Source organism: Dermacentor albipictus, unplaced genomic scaffold (assembly GCF_038994185.2).
Source record: "Dermacentor albipictus isolate Rhodes 1998 colony unplaced genomic scaffold, USDA_Dalb.pri_finalv2 scaffold_83, whole genome shotgun sequence".
In the NCBI taxonomy this organism is placed as follows: Eukaryota; Metazoa; Arthropoda; class Arachnida; order Ixodida; family Ixodidae; genus Dermacentor; species Dermacentor albipictus.
In genome coordinates, this window is record NW_027225637.1 from 292,349 (window position 1) to 319,992 (window position 27,644).

The 27,644-nt window shown below is 46.2% G+C and overlaps 1 long non-coding RNA gene across 6 annotated transcripts; it reads left to right on the top strand.

The window, feature by feature from the left end:
* The first annotated feature begins 17 nt into the window (after positions 1–17).
* On the top strand, positions 18–27,644 carry LOC139053228 (uncharacterized). 6 transcript variants are annotated; one of them, XR_011510325.1, is made up of 7 exons: positions 18–217; positions 721–827; positions 3,932–4,063; positions 20,808–21,064; positions 21,138–21,467; positions 26,114–26,320; positions 27,574–27,644. It is a non-coding gene; the product is annotated as an uncharacterized lncRNA (long non-coding RNA). The 6 variants fall into 6 exon arrangements; XR_011510323.1 differs by having other exon boundaries at positions 20,808–21,467; XR_011510328.1 differs by lacking the exon at positions 18–217 and adding an exon at positions 331–471 and having other exon boundaries at positions 20,808–21,467.

Genomic DNA, 27,644 nt, shown 5'->3' on the forward strand with positions numbered 1-27,644 from the left:
AAGTGGGCGCAAGCTGCTCCCATAGAAGTGGGATGTCTGTGCAGGTCTGGAGTTCCAGTAGGTCGTGGGTACAACCACTCCCATTGCAGCTCCCGTAGACACTAGCGCCAGAGTTCCCTCTAGCAATTTTTGTAAGAGACTCCATGGGCTTACGCACGTGGTGAGCGGGCAGGTAAACAAACTTCCCTGCTGCTGTCGCTTACGACCACTTCCAAAGGTAAACATGGATGAGTGCACGAATCAGCTCATTATACCTACGTCCGTTGCTTTCTTTGTTTATATTGTAGCGGCACGCTTGTACAAACAAAGAAGAAAAGGAGCGGGTGAACAGGATTTTGTGTTTGCTGTAGCGGCCTCGCTCCATCCAGTCCTTTAGTGCCGAGCCTTCTAAATAGACGTCTCCCACCTTGTAACAATATGTCATGCGCATAACTTTGCATCCGAGGTCGACATTGTAGTAACACAAATACGGTATGTGACACGGGTAGTCTGTCTGCTTTAATTTTGTCTGCTGTTTTTAGGACATCTATACCGCGCTACCCGGACGAACGCTACGCATTCGAGAGTTTACAGCTAAAAGAACATTTTTTCTTGTTGCGCGAGGAGCACATTTTTTCACTTTGCAACAGTTACGCGGTGAAGTGCTCAAGGCACATATCCCAGGATGGTTGTACCGTCATTTGTCTAATTTGTTTTACTGTGCTACTGCTGTCGTTACAGCTTCTTCTGATGTTAGCTGGGCCCGTCAAGGTCTAGCCTAACTCTGCACCGGTGACAACAATTAGCTGCAAGCGCTGATTGCTGCTGGTTGCTCAGTCTAGAATCTGGTATGTATATTCTCTTGCTCAAGGCATGCTGATGCTTCTCTTACTTGAGCTGCTCTTGTAAAGGAAGATTGAATTAAATGTCGTTTGAGTGATGCGTGACACCATATCACTGTTGTGCTATACAGGTGGCAAGGCATTTTCAGATCTAGGCCAGTAAGGCCGGCCAGTTACCTGTTAGAAATTCCCAAAATGCATTAAATGCGTATATAAACTTGTCTAGGCCAGAACTCTTATGATACTGTGGTGCCCTTCGTGCTTGATGTCATCACAAAAGAAACAATAGAAGAATCCAGAAAATTTGTGCCCAGCTGCCCCGAGACAGTAAATCATACAGAGATAATTGTGTTGCAAACTGTGACTATACGTCCGCAGCTGCGAGTAATTTCCTTGTGGGAATATTGTTACTTTTCAAGGTCTTTTGTGGCAGGTGCGCTATCACTTGGCAGTTGCATCCTCAATGTCTGACTCATTGTCATAAGACTGTGTCTATCTGTACAATGCAGTTGCTGCGCCACAAGCGATGCCTGCGAGTAATGGCGAAAGTGTTAGTATAGATCAGGTCTTGTACATGGGAAATGTCAGTTGGCCGAAACAATTGCATGTTAAAGAACCCCAGGTGTTCTATATTTTCGAAGTTGCCCACTGCAGTGTGCCTTGTAATCAGATCTAGGTGTTGGCTTGTAAAAACACAGTTTAAATTTTTTTAAATGGTTCAAAAAAGTTTTGTAGACGCGTAGGGTACAGTAAACATTCGTACCACAATTTGTGTGAAGCATCTCATATTAAGAGAGCTACAGACAATTACAAGTTGCCCTCCTCCATAGCCATGCATTTTCTCCTAAACTCATTTGCCGAGTGATCGGGATTAAGTTCCACCTCCACTGGCTTTGCCTCATGATGGGACGTTGTGTTGTCTACTTGTGGTTGTCTTGGAGCCAGTGTGCGAAGCAGTGTACGTTGTGAGCATTCTGTAGCAGCACCAAGTGTGTCCGATATTCCAGTAACCACAGGTGAGCTGGATGCTTTGACGGGTGGGTGGAGGCCTAAACTAAAGCCCCTCCCCATACTACTGTTGCTGTAATGAAGGAGTTTTAGCCTAGACGCATGTGAGCGGCCTGATCGGTCTACGTGGTCCAAGCAACTGGTGGTGCAGAGGTTAACCAGCGAAACGAAGAGCTAATATAGTTGTAACCAAGCCTAAACAATTTGAAACATTTAGAAAGACATGTTCATGGCTAAGTTCCTATCAAAAATTTACACCGGCAGGAAAATACAATGCACTTGGTTACTGCTATATTAGTTCTGTGGTTGAGCACTCTGCCACCAAGTGGCTGCACCTGTAGGGCGTTCACATTTCCGCTTCCACTCATCCCATAAAACACCCAGGCAAAGTCCGCTTGTGCTTGGGTTTACTTGAAATGTCGCACATGCGAGACACTGTTGTGGTATATGGTAATCCTTCAGTGTGGCGTGACGGCCGTAAATGCGCAAATCCTGGTGCCGATTGGATACCGACGAGCGCTGCAGCCACTTTGCTCACATGTTTGCCTTGCCGAGGAACATGATATTGCAGCTTGACATGTTGCCAATCGCTAGGTTTGCAGACCACAGTCCAAGGGCAATCTGTATTGCTCGCGGAAACACAGATCGAGACCAATAACGACTGCGCAGCTCATGTCATAATGGGGCATGTTGGAACACAAGCAGACAACACTTATTGTATGCCGGAAGTGCTTGAGTGTAGCGGTAAATTATCCTTGTGCATTCTCTTTCTAGTACATTCTTTTTTGTAGAAACAGATTAACTTACATTTCAACTATTACAAACCACATTTGTTCACCGTAAAGTTGGGAAAAGTATCGATAATGCGCCCTGAGCAGCGAATCGGATAGCTCGCCCTACTGGCGTCATGTGGTCACCTCAAGTCGCTTGGCCAGGGGAGGTTGAAAACTCGGAGGAGTGGCGTGCGGTGATTGGTAGTGATGTACAATCACGCTCAGAATGAGCTACAACACCAAAGCGCATGGCGAAGCGTCGCGTGTTGTAGATTATACTGAGCGTGATATTACGCTTTTAAAACCTCATAATAAATTACCCACTTTTTGTCACCTAATTATCACAAGTGCCAACTCTAACAACTCGGTACATTTCTACGAAATTGTCAAAATTCTTTCAGGGTCTGTTTAATGTGCACTTATATCTTAATGCAGAAGCGTTTTTGCATTTCACTCTGGTCGAAATGCGGCTGCTGCAGTCAGGATTGAACCTGCGACCTTGACTATAGCCGCAAAGCTACCGCTGCTAGCACAGAAGGGTCGATTTCACATGCTGCTTCTTCTGTTTTGTCGCCTAGACCCTACGGTGATGTAATGAAGCTTGGCGTGTATGCACCCCACGCCAGTTGTCCACTTGGCAAATTGCGTGTTGTCTATATTTCAGATATAGCAGAAATTTAATGTATCACCTTTAGTTTGCGAGCATGTGCTGTCTTTTTTTTTTTCTTATGTCACCCTTTCCCTCTCCCCACTCTGTATAGAAACTGGGAGGGGCAAGGCTGTTCACTCATTTCACAACTGCGTAGGTTCTACCCATCCTCTGCATTCTGTATTATCTCCCCTCGAGACTAGCACGTTAATAGAAGAGTAAAAAGCGCTGCAGTTTCTGCAATGATTTGGGGGGGGGGGGGGGGGGGGCTCACGGATAACTACAGCTCTCAAGAGGCTTATCTGGTGATTACCCTGAGGGTCTTTGGCAAATGCAGCAGGATGGAAAAAAATGAAACGAGCCTCTTGCAGCACCTTTCCTCTCTACCTCACTCCTGCCATGTACATGCACACTTTCATCCACCGCCTGAAGCGGCTTGTAATTCAGTAGCAGCAGTAAAAAATTCGAACGAACATGCAAGGAAAGATTACCTTTAAGAATCCATATATAACGACATGTTATCATAGCATGTTAGACACAACCATCAGTTATGTCTTCTGGATGGTGTTTTCATACTGTGCTTGACATTTCCATTGCTAAGTTCCCTTTAAACGAACAGTGTTAAGGCAGGGTGTAAAGGTTACCTATGAGACTTCGAATGTGCCACCATTTCCGCGCAGTGCATCTCGCAAAGCCACGGAGGGCATCGCAGCTTGGCGCAAGAAGCGCCAGCTGCATTGCATCTGCACCACTCATAATGGTACTTCATATGGATCCGGAGAGAATGAAAGAAAAAGGGCTATAAGTGAAAGGTGAAGTGGCGCCATGGCACCCCCCGTTCTGCCATTTCTCTCTGTAGGTAAGCGCGGAAACAATGTGGAACATTTGCCGTAGAAGCAGCGCAAAGCAGCAGACAGCCAATTTGTAAATGATAGTGCAGACCACGGAGCAAGAAACATTTAGGAGTGGAGACTCCGCTGTTTGCGGCGACCAGAAAACGTCACAAGCCCGCGGAACCATTTTCGTGCTGGCGGCCTGGATAGAAATTACCACCGTTTCGATTGCCAGGGCAACCAGCCGAGCGTGCTGCTCCTGTTCAGCTGCGCACGCCTGGCACGGAAGAAGTGGCCAAAGAGCACACCAAAGCCGCATGCACGCGCGCTGCATTCTTTTTTTTTTCGCTGTGGCTTCTACGACGTGCCGCATGGCGCCGCCACTGCATACGGTCCCGTTGGCGCATGCAACAATTGTGACCTTATCTGGTCGCCCGCGCTCGCTCGCGCTGACAGGAGTTTCACCTCCGAAATGTCTTACTCCGTGGTGCTGACAGAGTGCAACACCGTGTTGCTTGACACGAAGCTGCAAATTTGGAAGACTCGAAGAAGTATGAGCTTGCATTCAATGATATTGTTACACGGGAAAATGCAGACGAGAAGCTATACGCACGTATATTTACCAAATGAATACGCTGCACTTCACCAAAGGCAACAGCCCGAGCTAGCCTTTAATCATCGTCTTCACACCGCTGGCCTCTTCTGCATCGTAACTACTGGTCCATAGCACTACCCTTGTCGGTAAAAGTGCCAACCCGGTGCAACTAAAGGCCTGGCTCGGAAGCACTGTAGTAGGCCTTGAGCCTACTGACATGCACCACATCACTGGATGATCTAGTAGAGGGTGACATTGAGCTGACGACAGCAATTTCGTAGATCACTGGTGTCACCTGGTGGAGCATGCGGCAGGACCTTGTCTATCAGGAAAGGAGCTTCTCTGAAAGTCGAGCATGACGGGAGGGTTACCGCAGGAACATGTGCACACCAAGGAAAAATTGTCTGTTACAGTGGCAGGCATTGTAGAGTTGCTGCTGAGTGGCTTGCGATGCCGTCAGTCGACCACGGGCAAGTTGGCAAGCTTGGTAGGCCAAGGCGATGGCACTGCCCATACTCGCCTGTCGAGGAGGTTCAGAGAGAAATGCAGTATCCAGGGGCAAGGTTGGTTTGCGACCCTACAATAAATAGAAAAATTGTGGCAGCGTCTTGCCGAGAAGAATTATAGGCAAATGTAATGTAAGGAAGGGCAACGTCCCAAGCATAGCAGTTCTTCAAAACGTACATGGACAGCATATCTGTGAGAGTACGGTTCAACCGCTTTGTCGGTCTGTTGGTTTGAGGATGATGTGAGGTGGTCAGCTTGTGTTGTGTGGAGCAGGAACGCAAGATGTCGGTGATAATTTTTTACAAAAAGTTGTGACCACTATCAGTAAAAATCTGTCATGGGGCGCCGTGGAGCAAGGTAATGTCATAGAAGAAAAAGTGCAACGTCAGTGGCCCAACTCGTCAGGAGAGCCCGTGTGATTGCCGCCACCCTTAGTAGGTGGCGTAATCATTTGCAACGGCTACCCATTTGTTTCTAGTGGATGGCGTGGTAAAAGGGCTGAGGAGCTCTAATCTAGCATGGAAGAATTGTTCTGCAGGGACGGTGATCAGCATGTAGCGCCTGAGGCTCTTTCTGGTGCTGGCAGAAATCACAGGCAGCAACATGTTATCGGATGAGCTCAGCGTCACCAGACCAGAATAAACGGTGGCGGGTGGGGTTGTGCCTGAGAGATACCCCAAGGTGTCCTGCAGTAGATTCATCATAGAACTCAAAGAGCAGAGTGCGTTGTAGAAGTTTGGGCACGACAAGAAGATATAATCAGACCCGCCATGGTAGAAGTTCCCTCGTTAGAGAATGCCAACCTGGAGGACATATCGGCGAAGAGAGGCATTGTTAGGTCAAGAGTGCAGATGCTCAATGATTGCTCGAAGTGATAGGTCTCAGTACTGCTCAACGGCGTTGTTAGGGAAGGCAGACAGAGAAAATGCCATTGGCGGTGTTACAGACAGTGTCGTCAGGCTCGTTGACTGGGTAACGAGACAGGCAATCAGTGTTCTTGTGGAGACAGCCAGATTTGTAAATGACAGAATATGAATGTCCTTGTCAGCGCCACGCCCAGTGAGGAAGTAGACCTGTAGGGTCTTTCTGTGAGCACAACCAGCAATGTCCGTTCTGGTGTGTGATGACTGAAAAGGGTTGGCCATATAATTATAGGCATAGCTTTGCAACTGCCCAAACTAGTGCCAGATACTCGAGCTCAATGATGGAATGGTCATACTTGAAGGTTGTAAGGTGTCTGCTGGCATAAGTGGTAATATGGTCGTTGCTGTGCTGGCGTTGTGCCAGTACTGCACTGATTCCGGGGGCTGCTGGCATAGGTATGGACTTAGGTAGGTGCAGAAGGATCGCGCCTTTCCCTGTAAGTTCTCGAAAATGACGCCGTCATTAATCAGTGGTCTCTTTGTGACGCTCAGGAGAGGGTGACATTGTTATCTTGAAATGAGCTGTCATTTCTGGGTGCTTGAAAAGCTGGAGATCTCGAGCCTGACTGCCTGTTCTACTACTCAGGCAACGCTGATTGAGCTTCCTTGAGTGAACGATGAGACGTGATCAGCGCCCATGATAGCCACATGTCTGCCGGTGAAGCATCTTTTTTCTGAGGGATTGTCAGGCACAACACCCCTGCCACCAGACGGCGCATCGGGACGTTGAGTTGTTCGATGCAGCTCGGCTGGCTTGATGCTTGCATTTCTCAAAGCCATTGGGATGCAGGTTCCAAGAATTAAGATCTTCTGGCCAAAGGCATCCTAATAGGTGGGCTCCGACTTGACTGTATTGATGCAATATGACAAGCTCCATGGAACGACCTTTGCCAACCCTGCACAATGCCGCAAGCGCCACATGGAGGCCACTCATTGCCAGCCTGTACAAGTAAAAATAATCTGACAACCCCCTAGCTGAAGGGAAACCATGAAACACACGTTTCACATTAACCTGGACAAGCACGAGGAAACTTTCAACTATGTCTCCGTGCAAATAGGCACAAACGGAGTTTATGTAATGAAGCTAAGTAATCATGAATTAGAGCTTCCACAGATCAGGAAGACGAAGGGAGAACTGACTTTGATTGATTGATATCTGTAACACTTAGCACAAGATAGCTACATGATCATGACATGATGCCAAATTGCGAAATAAACAAAAGTGAAAACCATCTACAAGCCTTATCACTTAAAAATTGGCTCAGAAGGCCTGATTTATTTTGCCTTTCTTTTAGTTCACTTTTAAATTGTGGTACTGTAAGGCTACGCCCTACCCGAACAGGTGGCCATATTTATGTGACGTACCTTTGGATAATACGATGCAGCGTGATTAGAATAAATCACCAATTCTGACCTGTAAAAAAAGAACTTCCAACAAATCATGCAAACTATCGAAAGCAAGTTACAAGCAATTACACTGAGGCCTTTTATCTTCACTGACGCTTTCCTTTCTTGAGTGTTTAATTATCTGATTTTTCAAGGAAGTAATCAAACTAACTAAACAAAGTCTGCCATACCGTGAGCAGAACAGACCAACAATGTCCTGTGTTTGACAAAAGCTCCTAAAACGTTCAAAATTTAGTATTGTTGAAGAAATTGAAGTTTTTTTGCGCAATCTACAAAACGTGCCTAAAAACACTCCTGCACGTTATGACTTGTATGAACTCTTGCAAAACCATATTTTATCCACTTGCGCAACTTGTGTGTGAGCTTCCAAACTGTATGAATGAGAAGAAAGGGGGTTAACTGAGGGGCCTAGTTCTTATTAATCATATCATGAGAAGCCAACAAACAGGGAAACCAAGGAAAACATTGGGTAAATTCCTTTACTTATTAATTGAAATAAAGAAAAATAATGGCAATGAAAGTAGATGAAAAAACAACTTGCCACAGGTGGGGAACGATCCCACGTCTTTGCTTTATGCGTGCGATGCTCTAACCAATTGAGCTACTGCGGCATGGTTTCCCCATCCACTTTCTTCGGTATTTATGTTTTACTACGAGAATTAACCTTGGGAGTGTTAGCCAGCACCCCCCACTCTCAAGCCTTGTCGGCGGTTGTCAAACATCTTTTCTGCCGCAGGCAGCGTAAGTACATGATTTTTCAGGGTGCAGGCACCTGGTCAATAAACCTGCACATGCTACCTGAAGGCATCAGTGTTGTCGGATTCAAGACCCTCATTATGTAAGAATGAGAAGAAAGGGGGTTAAGCGATGGGCCCAGTCTTTGTTAATCATACCTTGAGAAGCCAACAAACAGAGACACCAAGGAAACATGTGGGAAAAAAAACTTTTATTTACTAGTTGAATTAAAGAAATGATAAATTAAAGCAATGAAAGTGGATGAAAAAACAACTTGCCGCAGGTGGGGAACAATCCCACGTCTTTGCATTACACGTGCAATGCTCTAATCCATTCAGCTACCGCGACGCTGTTTCCCCATCCATATACTTGGGCATTCATGTGTTACTACAAGAACTAACCTCTGGAGTGTTAGCCTGTGCCACCACTCGCAAGCTTTGGCAGCGAATGTGGGTCATCCTGTCTACCACAGGCAGAAAGGATGTTCCAAACTGTGTGCAACACTAACCCCGTTTGGCTGGCAATGCTACGTGTGTTGTGACATAAACTTTATGTTTGTAATTGGAGATCTAATGTGAGCCGAAAATGCTAACCACCTAACAAAATTTTGTGGCATTCCTTATGCTTCTTAAGCATTCATCGTTCAACTAAGCTAATTACAACATGAATCAAAAGAACAAAACAATTTGCAAACCTGTCTGCCTGATTTCAGATTTCAGACGAGCTGGAGAGGGTCGTGCATTTCACGGCTTTTGCAAGTTTCAGTCTTGAAGCAGGCAAAAGCCTCTAATTTGCCTGACGCACCTCGTAGCTACAACTTTAGGACAGCAGCCTCCAAGTACTGAGAGAAGATTACATTTACAGACCCACACACACACTGTTCCCGTAGGTGCTAGGCATTTGCCTTTCTTTGCCCCCGTGAGTGACCGGCTCTTGTAGCAGCCTACAGGATGCTTGCCTTTGTCCCTCTGCTTATGAAGAGACGGCTGCAGTGCTGTTAGGTGACTGTTACTACGTCTGAATCTTCATGAAGCTCTCCTTATTGCAAAGTGTGTCACGTCGATCTCTGGAAACGCCTAAGCTGGGGATTTATCGTCCTTTGCCTTTTTCAGAGTATCCGGCTGGATCCTGACCTTCGTGCATTTGCCTGTGTGGCCTTGTCGCTTCACATGTTTGGTTCCATGCTCCTTACCCCATCTGCCTTTCTCATCTTGGGCCTATCCCTTTGCTTCACCATCTGCTCTGACGTATGCAAACAGCCATAGGCAACTTTTCCTGGCAGGCTGGCCGAGCTTGCCACCTACGTACACACTTGGACTAATGGACCCTCCGTTTCTTGCGCAGAAAAAACCGCCGCTGTCTACTGCCTTCCCCTCGCTTCCAGCTACCAGCATGATTGACTCATCACTGTGCTCAGCTGCCTCAAGAATCATTTCATGGTCCTCTGACTGCTGCGCAATAGGGAATGCGCCCATCAGTCTCTGAGTCTCCTCCCATGTTTTTGCCCTGAAAGCTCCCATATTGGAGAAGGGTTCTCCTCATTCCGTCAGTGCCTGCTCTGGCCTATTCGACGATCAGTAGGTTACTTGCTCTGGCAGGCTGGTCGAAATTGCCGCCTCCGTACACACCTGGCCGTTCAGTGAAAGCTGTCCCATATATGGCTGCATGCTCTTATCAGAGTCCTGAATTATGACAAATACCACCCGCTTATCACAGCTTCTGGCTGTGTGGTTTTTTCCTCCGCAGTTGTAATACACAATGATATTCCGCGCCTCCAATGTGTGTGCACCATCAGCGGGAGCATCTTCGTTGCTTCTGCTACTTTAGGTGTGTCACCCTCTTTCTCCTGATGTGTGCTGGGGGGATTTGAAGTCTCCGGTTTAAAATTCCTACGGAAATACTTGTTACCCTTTGGCTTCCGGGAACCATATCCTGCTTTGTCGTTTGTTTCTGATTGTCACGGCTTACTTCGAAAACTTCGGAGTGGGCGGTAATGCTTGGCGAGTTCTGCTGCTCTCTCTTTTTGCCCTTCGAAGTCGGTTTGAAATGCTAGACAGAAGGGTCTAAAGAAATCCATAGCCCTATTGTAGTCTCACACTTTGTCTTCAGACAAGCAGTTCATGAAACAGCAATACTGAACAGGATTAGTGCTGGTGATATCTTGGTCCACAAGTCCCGGCTGACACCCTCTTTCTCAGTAAAACTTCATTTGGGCCTAGTTGGTACATAATTCTGAACTTAAACTTACAGCACAAACACCTGAGACAGACCACAAAAGGAAAATACGACACACACTCTTTCAAAACCGGCGAGGATATGAACTATAGCCTCTTCTGCCCTGAAAGTATGGAGCAGGAATTGCGCTATTTGCCATCTAAGTATCTGACTTTTCTGCTCAAGCTCTTCCATACCAAGAACATGCCATTGTGCTGCCTCCTGCTCATGCCTCTGGTGTGTTTCTGCTTCAAGTTTGCATCTTTTTGCCTCTTCATGCTCGCACCTCTCTGCTTCACTCTTGTGCCTTTCGGCCTCTTCATGCTGACGCATCGCACGCCTCTTCTTCTTCACATTTGCACCTCTCGCCTCTCTCCTGCTTCACACTTGCACCTCTTGCACTCCTCTGCCATTTGCTTTCTTTCAACAATGGTTTCCCAAGCCTCTTCAGCTTCCTGGACCGTCGCATTTTCTGCGTTCGTGACGTCGAGACTGCTTCTTGTGTTGCGGAGCTGGCGAGAATGCCCATCTCTTTGCAAATTAAAAGGAGGTCCTATGCTTTGAATTTCTCCATGGCGAATTACTTAGCCTTCAAAATTCACCCTTCCTTAAAACTGAAGTTTGCTACTTAAGGAAGGTGAATTAGTAAAATGATCCCCACTAGAAAACACAAACGTACCCTCCTAGCATCTGCTTACTTGTACTAGCAAGAGTTCTGGTGACATGAAGAGCAAACATCAGGGAATAGCTAGTCCATCCTTGTCACTATCAGGAGACTGCAGAATTTCTTGTTCTTCGTGCTCTCTTTTTTACAAAGCAATTTTCCTTGCCTCACCAGCCTCCTCCCAACTCCTCTCCTCATTCTGCAGAAGCTCTAATTGCTACCTTTTGCCTTTCGCAAGGCCAACCGAAATGTTCATCTGCTCATGACTTTCAAGGAGTTCTTGGATATGCAACTTCTCCATGCTCACAAAGCACCCTGTGTTCCTTCCCCACTAGCAATCGGCCCACGAGACACTATATTCTTGATGTATGTAATTATTTAACTAACAACACCAAACACTCTTATGGATTACCTGCACTATGAGTCTTGGGAAAAGAGAAGCAAACACGTAGCACTCACCACACCAATGTAGCCAATGCGAATCGATCTCATAAGCTGCCGGCCTGTATTGTGAAGTCGGTTCCATGTATGGTGCCGTGCCAGGTGCCGGCAAAAAGAAGGGTTCCGAGCGACAGTTACGAGAACAAGAAAAGGTTTTATATTCAGAAGTACATGGTTGAGTTTTATACACACGGTTCTTAACTTTAAGAGCGTACTTCATGCTGGAGTGTGTATGTCAGAGCTTCTTCCTTCTCGCATCCATCCCAGTCCACTTTTTTTTATGCCGTTTATTTCCCTCTTTCTCTCGTCAAGGGATTTCACAGGACAATCACAAACGCCTTACCATTCACCGCATCCTGCTCCCAACGTTGCACAATACAAGGCGGCTTCCACATGGCAAACTGAACCGGCCATTGATGCCTTTATCGGTAGTTCTAGACAATGACCCTCTCATCAATCAGTGACCTCTTCGTGATGGTCAGGTGAGGGTGCCATTGTTAGCTCTAAGCGAGCTGTCATTTCTGGGTGCTCGAAAGCCAAAGATCTGAAACGTGACTACCTGTCCGTAAGACTCGTGATGCTGATTCAGCTTCCTTGAGTGAACAATGAGGTGGGATCAGCACCTGTGATTGCCGCATGTCTGCAGGTGAATCATCCTTTGTTCTGATCGATTGTCAGGCACAACAGCAGCAAGATGGTGACCGTAAGGGTTGCCAAACAAGTTCTGCAGCAGCTTTTGTTTAAGTGTATCTCAACTGGTGCGCTCGTCTGCGTGTGTCCTAAGCCATACTTGAGCTGTGCAACCCACTGAGGTAAAATAATATGTAGGCAAGCATGACGGTTGAGTCACACTGGTTATTGGTACTGACGCGTTGGTACAGGCTGATCCAGTCATCGACGTCTTCCCTATCTTCCTTCATGAATACGCCAGGATCACGTGGAGTGGAGCGTGCGATGTGGCTCGTGTCAGAGCCGGTGATGTGATGTGTCAGAGCCGGTTGAGTCGAGCTGTCATCTCCGGGAGCCTTGACGGAAGGCTCGATGTACCATCCACTGCGAGCCCCATGACGAGGACAGGGCATGTCTACCTCCACCAAATATGTTACTTGGGAAGTCAAAGACAAGAAGCGACATACAAGTTTATTTACAAAATGAGTACACTGCACTTTGCCAAAAGACAACAGCCCATACTAGTAGCCTCTAATTATTGTCGTCACCTTCACAGTGCTGGCCTCTTCTTTATCGTAACTATTTGTTCGTAACAATATTTATGACTCTGAAAACTGGGAGTTTTGTCATCATGAAGGTTGTATCCAGTGGCCGTGCCTATTAATGGAAAAAGTGTAAGGGACCCTTTTTCACCATGAACTGCTGTTTCAAAAAGGCTGGCTTTATGCACTGGAGCAAAACCCCAATGGTAGTGATAGCATCATGGTGGAAGCTGCTAACATAACCGAGCCCTGGGAGCACGTCACTGTTTCTAGCCTCTGTGTTGCTTTCTAGCCTCTCTGTATTAAAAAAAAAAAAATCTGATAAGTGGTAATGCAAGCCCATCTGTATTCATGAATAAAAAATGCATGTTTACCTGCAGAAAGTATGTTTGGTCACTTTATTGTCGCTCTGAAAAAGTTGAGATAACTTTTCTGCAAAATTTGTTAGTCTCAAGATTTTAAATCTACAGTAAAAATATTCAACACTGAGGGTTCACATTTGGGGGAAAAATACTCTCGATGGTTTAAGATGAAGAAAATTGGGGGTGCATTGATTATTTAGAGATGATTGGCGACTTCAATGTCATTAGCAGTCTGATGATTGATGCACGATTATTGATTGTATGATTTGTATGATAAGTAATATAAAAAGTGCTCACACCTGGGCCCAATTTGGCGTCAAAGTGGTTTAGTAAAGAGCAGCACGTACCGAGTGCGGCTGCGAAGCAACTGAACAAGGCGTAGGTGAGTGCCGAATTGGAACGTATCTATTTCGGTGTATCTACTATTTTATTCTTCTAAGTAGTTATGCAACCCATCTGTATCTGTATTGAAAAATGAACAATGCATGTTTTTCTACGAAAAATAATAATTGGCACCTTATAGTCACTCTGAAAAAAATGTGTCAACTTTTTTGCAATATAGGTCAGTCTGACGATGTTAAACCTGCTATAAATAAGAACTCAACGCTGGGGGGTCGCACTTTGAAAAAGAAAAGTAGGCCCTAATGGGGGTTAAGAAGAAGCAAATTGGTGGTGCATCCATTTTTTTAAATGATTGTTGACCTTTATGTCATTAGCAATCTTATGATTGGTGCACAGTTGTTATATACGGCAGTGGTAGGGGTAGTGTTGGTAGTGGTGTCAAAGAGTTTCAATACTGGCACATGGACAATGACCCAACTTGGCATCAAAGTGAAGGGCAGCTTGTACAGTTGACCACAGATTGAAATGGATCACGGCTTAGGCGGCTGGAGCAGCTGCAGGGCCGCACCATGGCGCTGTTATCGCGCGCTCAGGATGAGAGTACCCAGAGTGATGTCAAACTTCGTCTCCGCACCCTTGTTTTCGCGCAGGTGCTTGTCGTGCTTAAAGAATTTCAAGTGTGGCATTCGGCCTTTCTGCTACTGACGGTTGGGACTAAGGGACGCGTGAATGCTAGTAGTTCCGCCAGCAGTAAAATGCCAGTAGATTTGCAAGTAGTTCAGCGCTTTACGCTGTCGTGCAGTAGTGCATGGCCGCAAGTCATCAAAGCGCTGCAGTGTGAAGGAACCAGAACCCGATGTTTTTTTTTTTCCTTTTCTTTTTTTTTGTCGGCAATTTTTAGTTGTGGACACAATAAAATGAAGCATGGCTTTGGTTCAGTAATGCGGACCAGTGCCAACTATTGAAAAGGGCAGCTGCTGTTGAGACGTCTGCTCTCGCATGTCCGTCCTTTTTAGCTCGCAGCCTCTCCAAACCTTTAGCATCACCTTAGCACTCTTTATTCATAGAGAACAATGCGGGATGATGTCGCTGTAACTGCAATGTCTGATGCGCTGCTGGAATAGGTTGTTGGGGGCGTGATTGTTCTCCGTGCCTAGCTTGTGCTGCAGCTTACGGTTGGCACCTTAAAGGGACTCTCACCAGGCCCCACAGCAAACTTTTGTTATATGCTGGAAGTTGTTACGTTTCCTCTAGGGAGCATTCTGCCACAGAAAATTTTCAAATCGGCTCATTAATAGCCGATATATAAATATTTCAGTGCCACAAACCCATGATTTCTGCAGGCGGGCTCTACTGCAAAGCAAGACAGTCTCTCTACTCGCCCTGTCTAGCCTCCACAAGCAAAATTCCTTCCCGGCATTCTCCCATACCGGACCTCGAGGATCGCGTGACGCATACATTTTTCTCACTTTTTTTTTCACTGCTATGCACTTCCGTTACAACAACGCGCGCGAGCTGTTCTCTTGTTCGTGAAGCGCACAAATTTTCCACGCTGTGTGCAGGGAAACCGTACTAGTGGCATAATTCACTGCTATGCTAATACTGAGGCAGAACAAGCGGATTGCAGGGCATGATCACGCGCTGGAACACAGTAGAACATGGCACAGTTTCGGTACCTGGCACGTGACCGCACGACCGTGGGAAGAAGCAGACGAAGCAGAAGTAGCTCTCTCTTGGTTCGGTGCGAAGTAAAACAAAAACACGTAGACATTCCGTTTGTGTGTTTTATTTTTTTCTCTAAACTTCAATTCGTCAATTCAAGCAACAGATCACACAAATAACAGATGGTGCCTCCAATAATTCTCAAAGTCACGCGTCGCCACGAGCAACGTCACACTGCAGACACGACTACGTAGGTGCAGGGACGGGAGTATATCATCCTCCGGCTTGGAGCGTGGCGGCTGCGAGAAGGAAAAACAGCGTTCGGTTTAAATTTCGGATCTTTCCGCGGCACATGGCAATGAAATACTTTGCAGGCACGATTGTTATCACATACTGTATGCTCTGCGCTTGTCAGCTCAACATGGCCAGACCTGGTGAGGGGCCCTTTAAAGGGACCTTGAAACGCTTTTGACGATTTTCTACAGACATACTGAGTCGTTAGAGTAGGTCCTTCTGGTCATTAATTGACACATCTAAGTGCTCTGCGTAAAGCGTGTAATTTATTATAAGGTTTTAAAAATGCACATCGCTGCCGATCGCAGTGCACTGCTCGGCGGAATTTTAAGCTGCCCCTACCCATATGACCGAAATCACCCATATGACGTCAGTGGGGCGAGCTATCCGATTGGCTGACGAGGGCGCATGATAATTTTTCCAACTTTATGGTAAACAAATGATCTTCGTAATAGTTGGAATGTTAGTTAATTTCTTTTTATAAAAAGAAAGTAGCATAAAGAGAATGCACAAGAACAATTTTTCAGTACACTTACGCACTTCCGGCACACAGCAAGTGTCGTCTGCTTGTGTTACAACATACTCCATTTTGACGAGAGCTCCGCGGTCAGAGTTGGTCTCAGTCTTTTCGTGAGCACTATGATTCGACTTTGTTGCCTTGTGGACTGCAAACGTAGCGACTGGCAATATGCCAAGCTGCGACATCGTGTCCCTCTGCAAGGCAGCTTACGAGCGAACTGGCTGCTGCGCATCGGACTGCCACTATCCGATCGGCGCCAGGATTTGCGCGTTTGTGGCCGTCACTTTACACCGGAAGATTACTAACGCAATAGCGTTTCACGAGTCCCGTATTATGGCAAACGTAAGCCGTAACGGGATGAGCCGAGATGAGCAGAAGGGCAAATGTGAATGGTCTGCACGGTGAAGCCACCTGGTGGCATAGAGCTCAACCATACACAGTAGCGGCAATGAAGCATATTCTTTTTTGCTCCTGGTGCGTATTTTTCGCAGGAGTGTAATCATCAACACATTGTTTTTATAAATGGTTAAAATATTTTACACTTGGTTAGAGCAATATTAGCGCTTTGTTTGGCTGGTTAAGCGCTGCGCCAACAAGTGTCTGGACTGTGCAGACCGATCAGGCCGCTCACGTACGTCTACGCCAAAGTTCCTTCATCAGCTTGAGTTTATGCCTCCAGTCATTTGCCGAAATGACCAGCTTGCCTGTGGTTAACAGAATACCAGACACATTCGGCGCTACGAAAGAATGCTCGCAATGCACGCTGCTTTGATAGCTCTCGCTTGGGGTCGACAGCCAAGCGGCTAGCAGAGAGGTTTCGCGCGGGCAGGGGCGGGCTCAAAACAACCGGAAGTGGACGATGTGACGTCGCATCGTGACGCAAGAGCAGTGAAGGCGGAGCTTAGCCCCGCTTGCTCGGCGAACGAGTTGAGGACGAAAAGCATGGCTGGAGAGGAGGGTAACTTCTAATAGCTTGTAGCTTCATTAATACATAACGCTTCACTTAAATTGTGGGGCGAATGTTCTACTTAAGCTGTACCCCACGCGTCTACAAAATTTGTCCGAACCGTTTCAGGGGCCCTTTAAAGGGACACTAAAGGTTACTATTAAGTCAACGGGGACTGTTGAAATACCATCACAGAAGCCTCGAAACGCTTGTTTCGTGCCAAGGAGAGACTTATTTTACGAGAAAATGCGTTCTGAAGCGTCCGCGTACCTCTAGCGCAGTTCAAATCGCCCGCCCTCCGATCGAGGAGTACTGACATCATGTTCTCTTAGTGACGTTGTGCCATCGGTGAGTAGAACGGCATCCGCAGACGGCGCTACGGCTTTTCTGCGCAAAACGCAAACGCGCGGCCAGAAACAGAGCCAAGACAGAGCCGACAGCACAGCGAAAGCGGGAGTATGGTGGCTAGCGGAAGGAGAAACGAATTACGTCTCACGGCACACGGAGAGTCCGTTTTCGTTAAACTATAGGCTGCTGCGAGCTCGCAGCGTGGTTGGCGTGGTCTGTGAGCCTTTTTGCACTCGCAACAGGGCATAAAAAAGTGCGAATCGACGCAAAACTCGTCCTAGAAACGTGCTTCGCCACAGCCAAGCTGGCATGACCCAGATGTCGTTTCCCGCACCGCCACCAGGCGCCGCTACTATACCTCAAACTCCAGCGCAATACGCCCCTAAGCTGGTACTTCATTCTATGACGCAAACTTCGACGCTCGTCGCAATGGACCCTGACACCGACAGATTGGCTCGCGATGGTGGGCTCAACTTCAGCGATTTGAGCACCGACGAGCGCGACCTGCTGCTGAGGGCTCGCACTGCCGGCGTTGTTGAGTACTACGACGGTGGCCTCGACACCGGCTCTCCGGAGCGGGAAAGCAACGAGGGCTTCCCACGACATCACATGGACGTGGCATTCTCGCTGCTTGTTCCAAATGAAAGTTTTGCGAGCCAGCAGAACCCTCACAGCACGACGCGATAACGAAAGTACTGAAACTCCAAAGCGTGTGCGGCGCAGAGTCGAGCATGCAGAGTCGAGCGAAAACGAAACCTTTCGAACACCCATATTACTGAAGGGCAATGTCAAAATGTTACTTTTTCTTAGAATCGAACAGACGTAGACAAGCCGCATTTTTTGCCGTCTTATAATCGAATGAAATGATATTTTTAATACGAGTAGTTGAGTATTAGTAACACAAATTATGAGGAGTCCTTTCGTCATCGGGCTAGTACCGGATCGTCGCTGGGGGGTCTCAAATCGTGTCATGCATTTACCTCAATTTCTCGGTTACTAAAGCTCTGTTCGCGATTAAATTGACGCCTTAGACGTTCTAGAACATTGCTCTACCACATTAACTTGAGTTTCTGGCAACCTTTAGTGTCCTTTTAAGCAAGAAAATTTATCTCACTGATTTTTCCAACAAAATCAATAGTTGCCTGCATCCATCATCTACTTACAGCGAAAAAAGTTTCCAGTTCATCCTGACTCGGAAAATGTCCAGTGACCCGATCGAGCCAATGTTTGGCTTTCTGAGCCGCATTGCCGGGTACAATGACATGCTGGACGTAAAGAGTGCAGCATGTGCAAAGTGCAGAGTGCAGAGTGCAAAGATGCTGAAGACCAGAATCGTGGCAGCTTCAACTGAAAGCAATGTTAAGAGCTTGGCCACATTCTCATCGTAGCATCTTCTTATTCAACAGGAATTGCATGGTGCGACAAGCACCTTTCATGAGGTCCTGAACTGCCTTTCAGCGCGACCATTTGTCTCCACCCCTCAGATCGCCAGCGTGGCCATGATTGACAAATACACTGTGCGTGCGGCGAGTGAGCACATTCCCTGTGCAGGCCGTATAGGCTTCCTACGGCGAGCAAAAAGCAGCACTCCTAAACACAGGCCCATCGCTCATCGAGACTGTGGTGGCCTGTTTTATCGATCTCGGGGAACTGCTGAATCTGCTCATAGGTCTTCAGAGATTCGTGGATTGTGTGCTTCCTCATTAGAGGCCCGTCGCGAAGCCCTTGAACTTTACCCACAGAGGATTGTGCAAGAGCCCATGAGCCTACCAGTGATGAGCTGTGGAAACACCGACACTGACCACCGCAAAGAGCTGCTGCTGCTTCTAAGTTCCAGGAAGTTTATCAGGCTGCCTTTTAAAAATTTGGTCAAGGAGTGGCTGACAGGAATGCTGCCGCCAAACTGCTTGAAAGGAAACCGCCTGTCAGGAAAAGTTCTCAAGTTATAGTCGAAATTTCTGCAAGGTAATGATTATCGCGATCTTGTCGTGCATCCCTGAAGCATAATTTGTGAGTAATGGAAACAAAGCCTGCTGACTGCTGAAATACCTCTTCTCTGCCTTTGCCTCCTCCTTTCCCTACTTTCCCCTTTCCCTCAGTTGGCATATCGATGAAGTGCAATACTTTAAACGGCTGAAGCAAGGTGCTTTGATCATGTTCTGCAGCAAAGGTTGAAGTGGACGAGTCGATGAACAGCGCCGAGCTGGATGCCTGCGGGATGTAGTCATTGGACAGTGGTGTGGAGACTTTTGATGAATCGTGGTCGTCATTGTCGAAGAGTCACGAGCAGGGATGCTTGGGGAGACAGCTGCTTGAGCATCATGTCTGCTCAAGCAGCATGCATATAACATGCAGACTCCGTCTGCATGTTATATTATTTCTCTAAACTTTAATTCGTCTCTTGAGACAGCAGATTACACAAATAACACATGTTGCCTTGAATAATTCTTAAAGTGTCGCATGTCACTATGAGCAACATCACAGCATACACATGTACCTAGGCGCTTTTGTTGATATAAGTCATCCCCTCATCTTGGAGCGCAGGCCCGTGAGGAAAAGAGCGAACGGTGTTTAGTTCGAAATTTTAGCTGTTTCTGTGGTGTGTAGTGATGTAATTTTAGCATCCTTGATTATGAGTCCGCATTGTATGCGCTGTGCTTGTCAGCTCAAAATGGCCAGACCTCGAAGGGCCCTTTAATGTGAAAGTGGGGGAAAATTGGGTGGGGGAACAGGTGACTGGCAACTATGTCATGAACTCTAGAATTAGAAGATGAAAGATGCGGCAGACTTCATGGAAATAAATTGTCCCTGAGTTATGAATACCTTCTTCTGGAAGCGGAATGACAGGAAGTGGGCCTGGAAAAGTCGTAATGGGGACACAAGAAATGAAATAGATTTCATACATTGTGCCGACCCTAGCATAGTGCAAGTTGTAGAAGTGTGAGGTCGGGTAAATAGTAGTGATCATAGGTTGGAGAGGTCTAGGATTGTTCTCAATTTGAAGAGAGAAAGACCAAATTAGTTGGGAGGGAGCAGGCCAGCACCCTAGACACAGTCAGGGTAAAAGTAGATGACAAGACAGGGGTGATTGGAGATCACTGGGAGAGGCTGCTCATTGAACAGTGGCACATAATAAGTACCACATACCCAGTGACCCAACCTGGCATCAAAGAAGTTTGTTGAATAGCAGCACATGCCCATTGTTACATGCTGAGCGACCGAAGTTGGGCCGGCAGTTAGTTTTGAACCCAGTTCCCATTAACAGCACAGCGACCAAATGCTCTACCCATTTGATCATAGACTACACACAAACACAAGTTGGCAGGAAAGAGGTTATGTGCAGTCATACATACATACGTACAGATCTACCGCTAAGTGGGTAAAGTCCTAAAGAATGCTTTTGCATTGAAAATGAACTGTGCACCAGCAATGTAATGTGTAGGGCGGGTAACCGGTGGCCTATCAGGGTTACTGAATTGTTATCAATCGAACTGTGGGCTCAGCGGCTGTGCCTCTAGCATGTCCACTAACCCGCTGCTCTTCGCCATGCAGGTGTTTACCGAGACAATCATCCTGACGCTTCTTCGTGTTCCGGCCGTCCCCGTTCCTTCGTGCATGCCAGTTGCGTGTGCATCATGGCCCTACTCACACGATGACCCGCTGGCGATTACGACGCATCTTCGAGCATCTACTATCAACGGAACCATACAATCGGTATCGCCCTCGCTGTTCCTGGACCTCGGTCAAGCCAATCAAGCACCATCGTCATCGACAGCCACCATCACGGCAGCTATAAATCCTCCGCATCTGTGCGACTCGTTTCGTGGGCTCAGCGGCTGTGCCTCTAGCATGTCCACTAACCCGCTGCTCTTCGCCATGCAGGTGTTTACCGAGACAATCATCCTGACGCTTCTTCGTGTTCCGGCCGTCCCCGTTCGTTCGTGCATGCCAGTTGCGTGCGCATCATGGCCCTACTCACACGATGACCCGCTGGCGATTACAACGCATCTTCGAGCATCTACTATCAACGGAACCATACAATCGGTATCGCCCTCGCTGTTCCTGGACCTCGGTCAAGCCAATCAAGCACCATCGTCATCGACAGCCACCATCACAGCAGCTATAAGTCCTCCGCATCTGTGCGACTCGTTTCATGGGCTCAGCGGCTGTGCCTCTAGCATGTCCACTAACCTGCTGCTCTTCGCCATGCAGGTTGGTTCACCACGCAGTTTATTTGCTAAAAGGACGAACAATTACCTCTTGGTACAGCTGCCGAGCCCCCAGTGTTTGTTTTCTATGGCGTGTGAGTGCTTTGCTGTTGCCCGTTTCCTGTTGCTGCAATCAGGCGATATTGAGCTGAATCCTGGACCCCATACGGTGGCAGTCTTAGAGGAGCTAAAGAAGCTGTCTTCTGGGCAATCTCAACTTCTCTCTCGGAAGTCCAGGATCTTAAACAGAAGTTACTGGCAACTAATGACGCCCTGGTCGAACTCAGTAAACGCTTAACAAGCGTTGAAGCAAACTGCCAGCAAATTGAGCCCTTGAGGCAGCAGCTCGGAACCGTGCAAACTGACACCGCTGAGACGGTTCATCGGGTTTGTAACCTTGAAGCTCGCCTTGATGATGCCGATAATCGCTCTCGGCGCAATAACTTGATTTTTTATGGTATAACGGATACTAACAAATCTGAATCATTTGCTCAGTCAGAAGAACTGGTTATTTGGCTGTGTTCTGACCAGTTAAATGTTTCTTTAGAGCCAAGGGAAATCGAGCGAGCGCATCGCCTTGGTCGATACATTCCCGGTCGTAACCGGCCCATCATTGCTAAACTTTCCTGCTTTAAAACAAAAGAATCCATCTTGTCGAATGGCCGCAAGCTTAAAAACACTTCATACAGCATGGGTGAGGATTTTTCTAAGCCAGTAGAGAACGCGCGAAAACATCTTCTCGCTTTTGCACGAAACCAATCAGTTCCTTTTTCTCTCCGCTTTAAAGCATTATTCATAGGTTCGAAACGCTACATTTTTGATCCAGCTTCCCAAATCGTAAAAGAACTATAGCTATCGCGTAGTCACCAGCATTCGTCCCGACGTGCTCTGCCTGTCCCCCGAGAACCTTTTTCAATCTCCGTTATTTTTACTAACATAAGAAGCTTTCTTCCGAAAAGGCAACAAGTATCCGATCTAGTATCTTCGTCTGGCAGTGACTTACTCATACTAACTGAAACATGGCTTACCAATGATATAACTGACGGTGAAGTTCTGAGTGAACTACCGAATTTTGATGTTTTTCGTAAAGATAGGCAGGGTACTCGGGGTGGTGGCGTTCTTATCGCAGTAAAAAAACATCTAATGTGCTCCAAAGTTAATGTGGCCACTGACCTAGAAGTTGTGTGGCTTATCATTCGCGCTAATCCGCAGCTACTACTTCTTGGCGTCTGTTATCGTCCCCCCAATGCTAATCCTGACTTCCCCCGCCAACTCAATAACACCTTGAACCAATTAACAGAAAAATTCCCGAACGCGCGCATCTTGCTCTTTGGGGATTTCAATTACCCACATATCGAATGGTCAAATTATTCTAGCACAGTTACTAGCACGACAGGAACTAGAGAATTCTTAGATATCTGCCTTAATTTTAACCTCTCCCAGATGATAACTGAGCCAACGTGTGCAACTCATGTCTCGGCTAACATACTAGACCTCATACTAACCACTCATCCTGAAAGCATGTCCTCCATTAGCTACCTAAGCGAAATAAGTGATCACAAAGTAATCCATGCTGTTTTCTCATTTTCACCTACAGTACGTCGTTCAGATCAGAAAACAATCCGCATGTATGAAAAAGGGAATTATACCACCATAAACAGCGAACTCATTGCATTCTATCAATCATTTGAATTAGGTTTTGAAAATCGCTCAATGCAAGAAAACTGGTTACTCTTCCAAAATAAGATGACTAACCTCGTTGCGCAGTTTATACCAACCACCTTACTTCGCTCTAATCGCAATAAACAATGGTTCACTAACGCACTAAAGAAACTGGAAAACAAAAAGAAACGTCAGTTTTGCTTCGCTAAACTGAGGCCAAGCCCTAGCTCCTGGGAAAAATACTATGTATCTGAACGCGCCTACCTGATAGCTATCCGGCAACAGAAGCACTCATTTTTTCATTCAGACCTACCCCGCATACTCAGCAGTAACCCTAAAAAATTTTGGCAGGTTATCAATCCCCAGTCATTCTCTGGTGTCAGAATTTCGAAAGATGGTGAAATCTTACCTGATATCGACTGTGCGAAACTGTTTAACAATGCATTTTCATCTGTGTTCACCACCGAACTACACGTGCCTCTTCCTGTTTTCACTGTTGCTGCCATGGCTCCAATGCCGGATATTATTTTTTCGCCAGATGGAATATCCTCACTAATTGATAATCTTAAATTATCTTCATCAGCTGGTGTTGACGATATCACGTCAAAGCTTTTAAAAAACACGAAGCGCATCTCTGCCATGTATTTAACCCTGCTGTATTCCCAATCACTATCATCAGGCACGCTTCCTAACGAGTGGAAAAAGAGCAAGGTCGTTCCAGTCTACAAATCAGGTAACCGTAATTCACCTTTAAATTATCGTCCAATATCCATAACTAGTATACCTTGCAAAATAATGGAACACGTCATATACTCATACGTAATGAATTTCCTAGACAGTAATAACTTTTTTCATCCGTCGCAACATGGCTTCCGTAAAGGGCTGTCATGTGACACTCAATTAGCTACATTTCTTCATGACCTACACTCAAATCTCGATACTAACACTGTGACCGATATAATTTTTCTTGACTTTGCAAAGGCGTTTGATAAAGTAGCTCATCAACGCTTATTATTAAAACTTTCTCGCTTGAACTTCCACCCCAATGTCCTAGCATGGATAAAAGAATTTCTTAGTAACCGATCACAGTCCGTCAGTGTTAAAAATACTACCTCAGAATTTCTTCCTGTAACATCAGGCGTACCCCAAGGTTCAGTCTTAGGTCCCCTCCTGTTCCTAATACACATTAACGACCTTCCATTGCATGTTTCCTCTCATATTCGTATGTTTGCTGATGATTGTGTTGTCTATCGAACTATTACTAATAGTAATGACTGCATTTATCTTCAATATGACCTGAACAACATTACAGCCTGGTGTGATCAATGGTTAATGGTAGTAAACAATAATAAATGTAAATCTATGTCAATTTCCCGCAGCCGTAATCGGCATGACTTCATCTACACAATTAATGACACTCCAATCGACACTGTTAACTCTATTAAGTACCTAGGCATTACGATCACGCATGATTTAAACTGGTGCTCGCATATAACTAACATAATATCATCTGCTAACAAAACCTTGGGATTTCTGAAACGCAATCTCCGCAACGCTCCTCAACAAGTAAAACTACTAGCATATAAAACACTGGTTAGGCCAAAACTCGAATACGCATCACCCATATGGCATCCTCACCAGATTTACCTCAGCAACGCATTAGAATCCATACAGAACCGTGCCGTAAGATACATTCACTCGACATACTCATATGATATCAGCGTATCACCATTAAAAGTAGAATCTGGTTTGGACACATTAGCGCACCGTCGCCGTATCGCGAGCTTATCATTATTCCATAAATTCTTCACCAGCTCGCTTCGCCATGCACCTTACATTGTACCACCTTCACGCATATCGCTGCGCACAGGCCACCCACTAAATGTTGCTCGCCCTAGCGCGCGCACTGTCACCTGCTCGTCATCATTTTTTCATCGTACAGCTAAAGACTGGAACGGCCTTCCCCACCACGTCGCTGCCATCACCACCTCATCTGCCTTCGTGGATGAAGTAACGAATATTCTGTCTTCAAAATAAGATAGTGGGCGACCTCCTGTATTTTTGTACCACCCACCCCTTATGTAATACCCCGCAAGGGGTCTTTAAGGTAATAAAATGAAAATGAAAATGAACTGACGTGCAATCCTGGACAGCAGACAGGTAGAGTGATGAAATAGAAAATTTGCAAGCACGGCATGGTATTGTCACGTAGTAGTGACGGTGAGTAAAGCAGCAATACTAAACGTGAGAAAACTAGCGTTTTATTGGGTCAACTTGTGCCCTCAAAAAACATGTTATACTCAGAGAACAGCGATAGTGCCAAACACAGTCCGTGATCGGTGAAAATCTGAACAGTGGGTCAAGCACGTCGGCTTTTATCGATCAGTCGTCAAATGTTCCATAGTAGCCACTGGGACCTGCGTACCTTCCACAAAGTTCTACACCATTTGTGTCGTGCATACATGCACTCAGCTTATGCAAGGTTTGGCGACAACAGACAGCGGATAGAAGCATCGATAACATTTAAAAACTTCCGATACATGTAGATGCGTCCTGCGCTGAGCGATAACACTTTGTAGATGGTAAAAGCGCTCACCCGTAAAAAATAAACGAGGTCATGTGTCAATATCATCTGGCACAAGGCATGGTGTGACAGGAGATCCTACAGTTGACATTAAATATGCTGATGTCAATGACCTTAGGATGGTGCAATAACTTTTCATTACTTGGACTACACGAATAGCTTTATAATGCATGAGATGAAAAAGTGTCTCAAATAGGTTCTGCTGTCATAAGCCTTCCACAAAGAAAAGGTTGCCCTGCATTCGAGTATTCAGTGTGGATTGTCCTTTGTAGCCCTGTAGGAATACTGAACTGGAAGGGTTATTTTCTGTTCCTTGGCTATGCTCCTGTATTTATTCTATTGTATTTTACCTCTTGTTCTTGATGCTGTAACAGTACTGCTATCGCCTCACTTATTTTCTGCAGGCCTCACAAATGCGATGAGCCTAGCTGAAACCATCACTGCCAAAATGGCATGCCATGCCCCTTCAAAGATCGGTGGTCAGGTCGAGGTTGGCATGCAGTGCAGCTTGCCTCTGGCTGACAAGTCTGTTGGGTGCTCGTTCAAACCAGGGAGTGAGTCTAGGAGCGTGCAGACTACGGAGGCTGTGGAACAGTTAAGCTCCACCTCAGGTGGGCAGTGACCGGCACTTCTCTTGCGTTTGCTTGCTTGTGTGTGTGTGGTAAATGGCCAAGCCTGCCTAGCTTGGGCACAACTTGCTCAAGCGTGTGCAACGTTCTGCTGCTGATGACAAATTAACAGGTTTTTTATTCTTGTCTGCATACTGGTTGAGGCAAAATGCGAAAATAATGCTAGCACACTGAAGCACCTTAGATTGCAGAGCTTAATGCAGAGCCGTGTTGAGCTGGTGTTGTTGCAGCCCTTACATTGCTTTATGATAACCTTACACCCAGTGAGTCTCTTAGCTATGTATAGATAGGTGTAGGAGTGTATGACCAGGAATATAGATCAATCCAGAATGTAAGTTGACCTCTGAGTTCGATGTGAATAAAATTCAAACAAAATTCTTTAATGCAGTCAACTATAATACATACCTTGTTTTTTCAATATGCTCATTCATTGAGCGAGCTGAATACGGCACGGGAGCTGTAAGGATTCTTGTCCTGGGACAGGTTTTGGTCACAACATCCCAGAGCACATCATTGGTGATGACTAAGCGGAACTAGGCATGCGCAACACTGCCCTCAGGCAATGAGCAGCATGCACTGGGCTCCTGAGTTGCACGCCAGCAATCGCTTCAGATGACCTGCACGCATCTTGAGATGGTTTTAGTCCTCTCCCGTCGATAGCAGCTTCAGGTTCTTTTTTTCCATGTTTACAGCCTGCACTGGCCGACGGGACCTCTTTTATACCACCTGTTTGTGTCAGTGGATAGTTATTCCATCTCAGCACCCTTGTTACAACGTGTTATCCACCTGTGCTGATGCGAAGAGTGAAGCCTTTTCCCTCTGATAAATGAGGCACTAGTGAGCAATTCAAATGCCTTTGCAATGAATTGAATCTGCTGTCATCAGGAGAACTGGTGCGCGGTGCTCACAAGAAAATTCAATTGCAGTATCTTCAAGTTTACTGTCAACAGGGTAGCCATTGCACAACAAAGCCTCCAATGGAAATCGACATTTGCTCTGTTTTACTTTCTATTCATATAAAACCATATGACGCACTGCCACAATCTTGCTTCGCGCTTCCACCCATTTTATCACGTTTTCAGACGCACTTATAAAGCCCTGACATGTTATTTTTGCACAACTCGTGTTTGGACAAAGTTTGCAAATTTGGCATGTTTGCCACAATAATGACAAAAACTATGATCCTTTCTCCACTTTGACAACTGCAAACAAGAAAAATTTATTTTGTTTCACAGTATACTACATGACAGACACAGGAAGATCGTGCTAGTTATTCTGCGACAACTGACCAAAACCCAACCTGTCC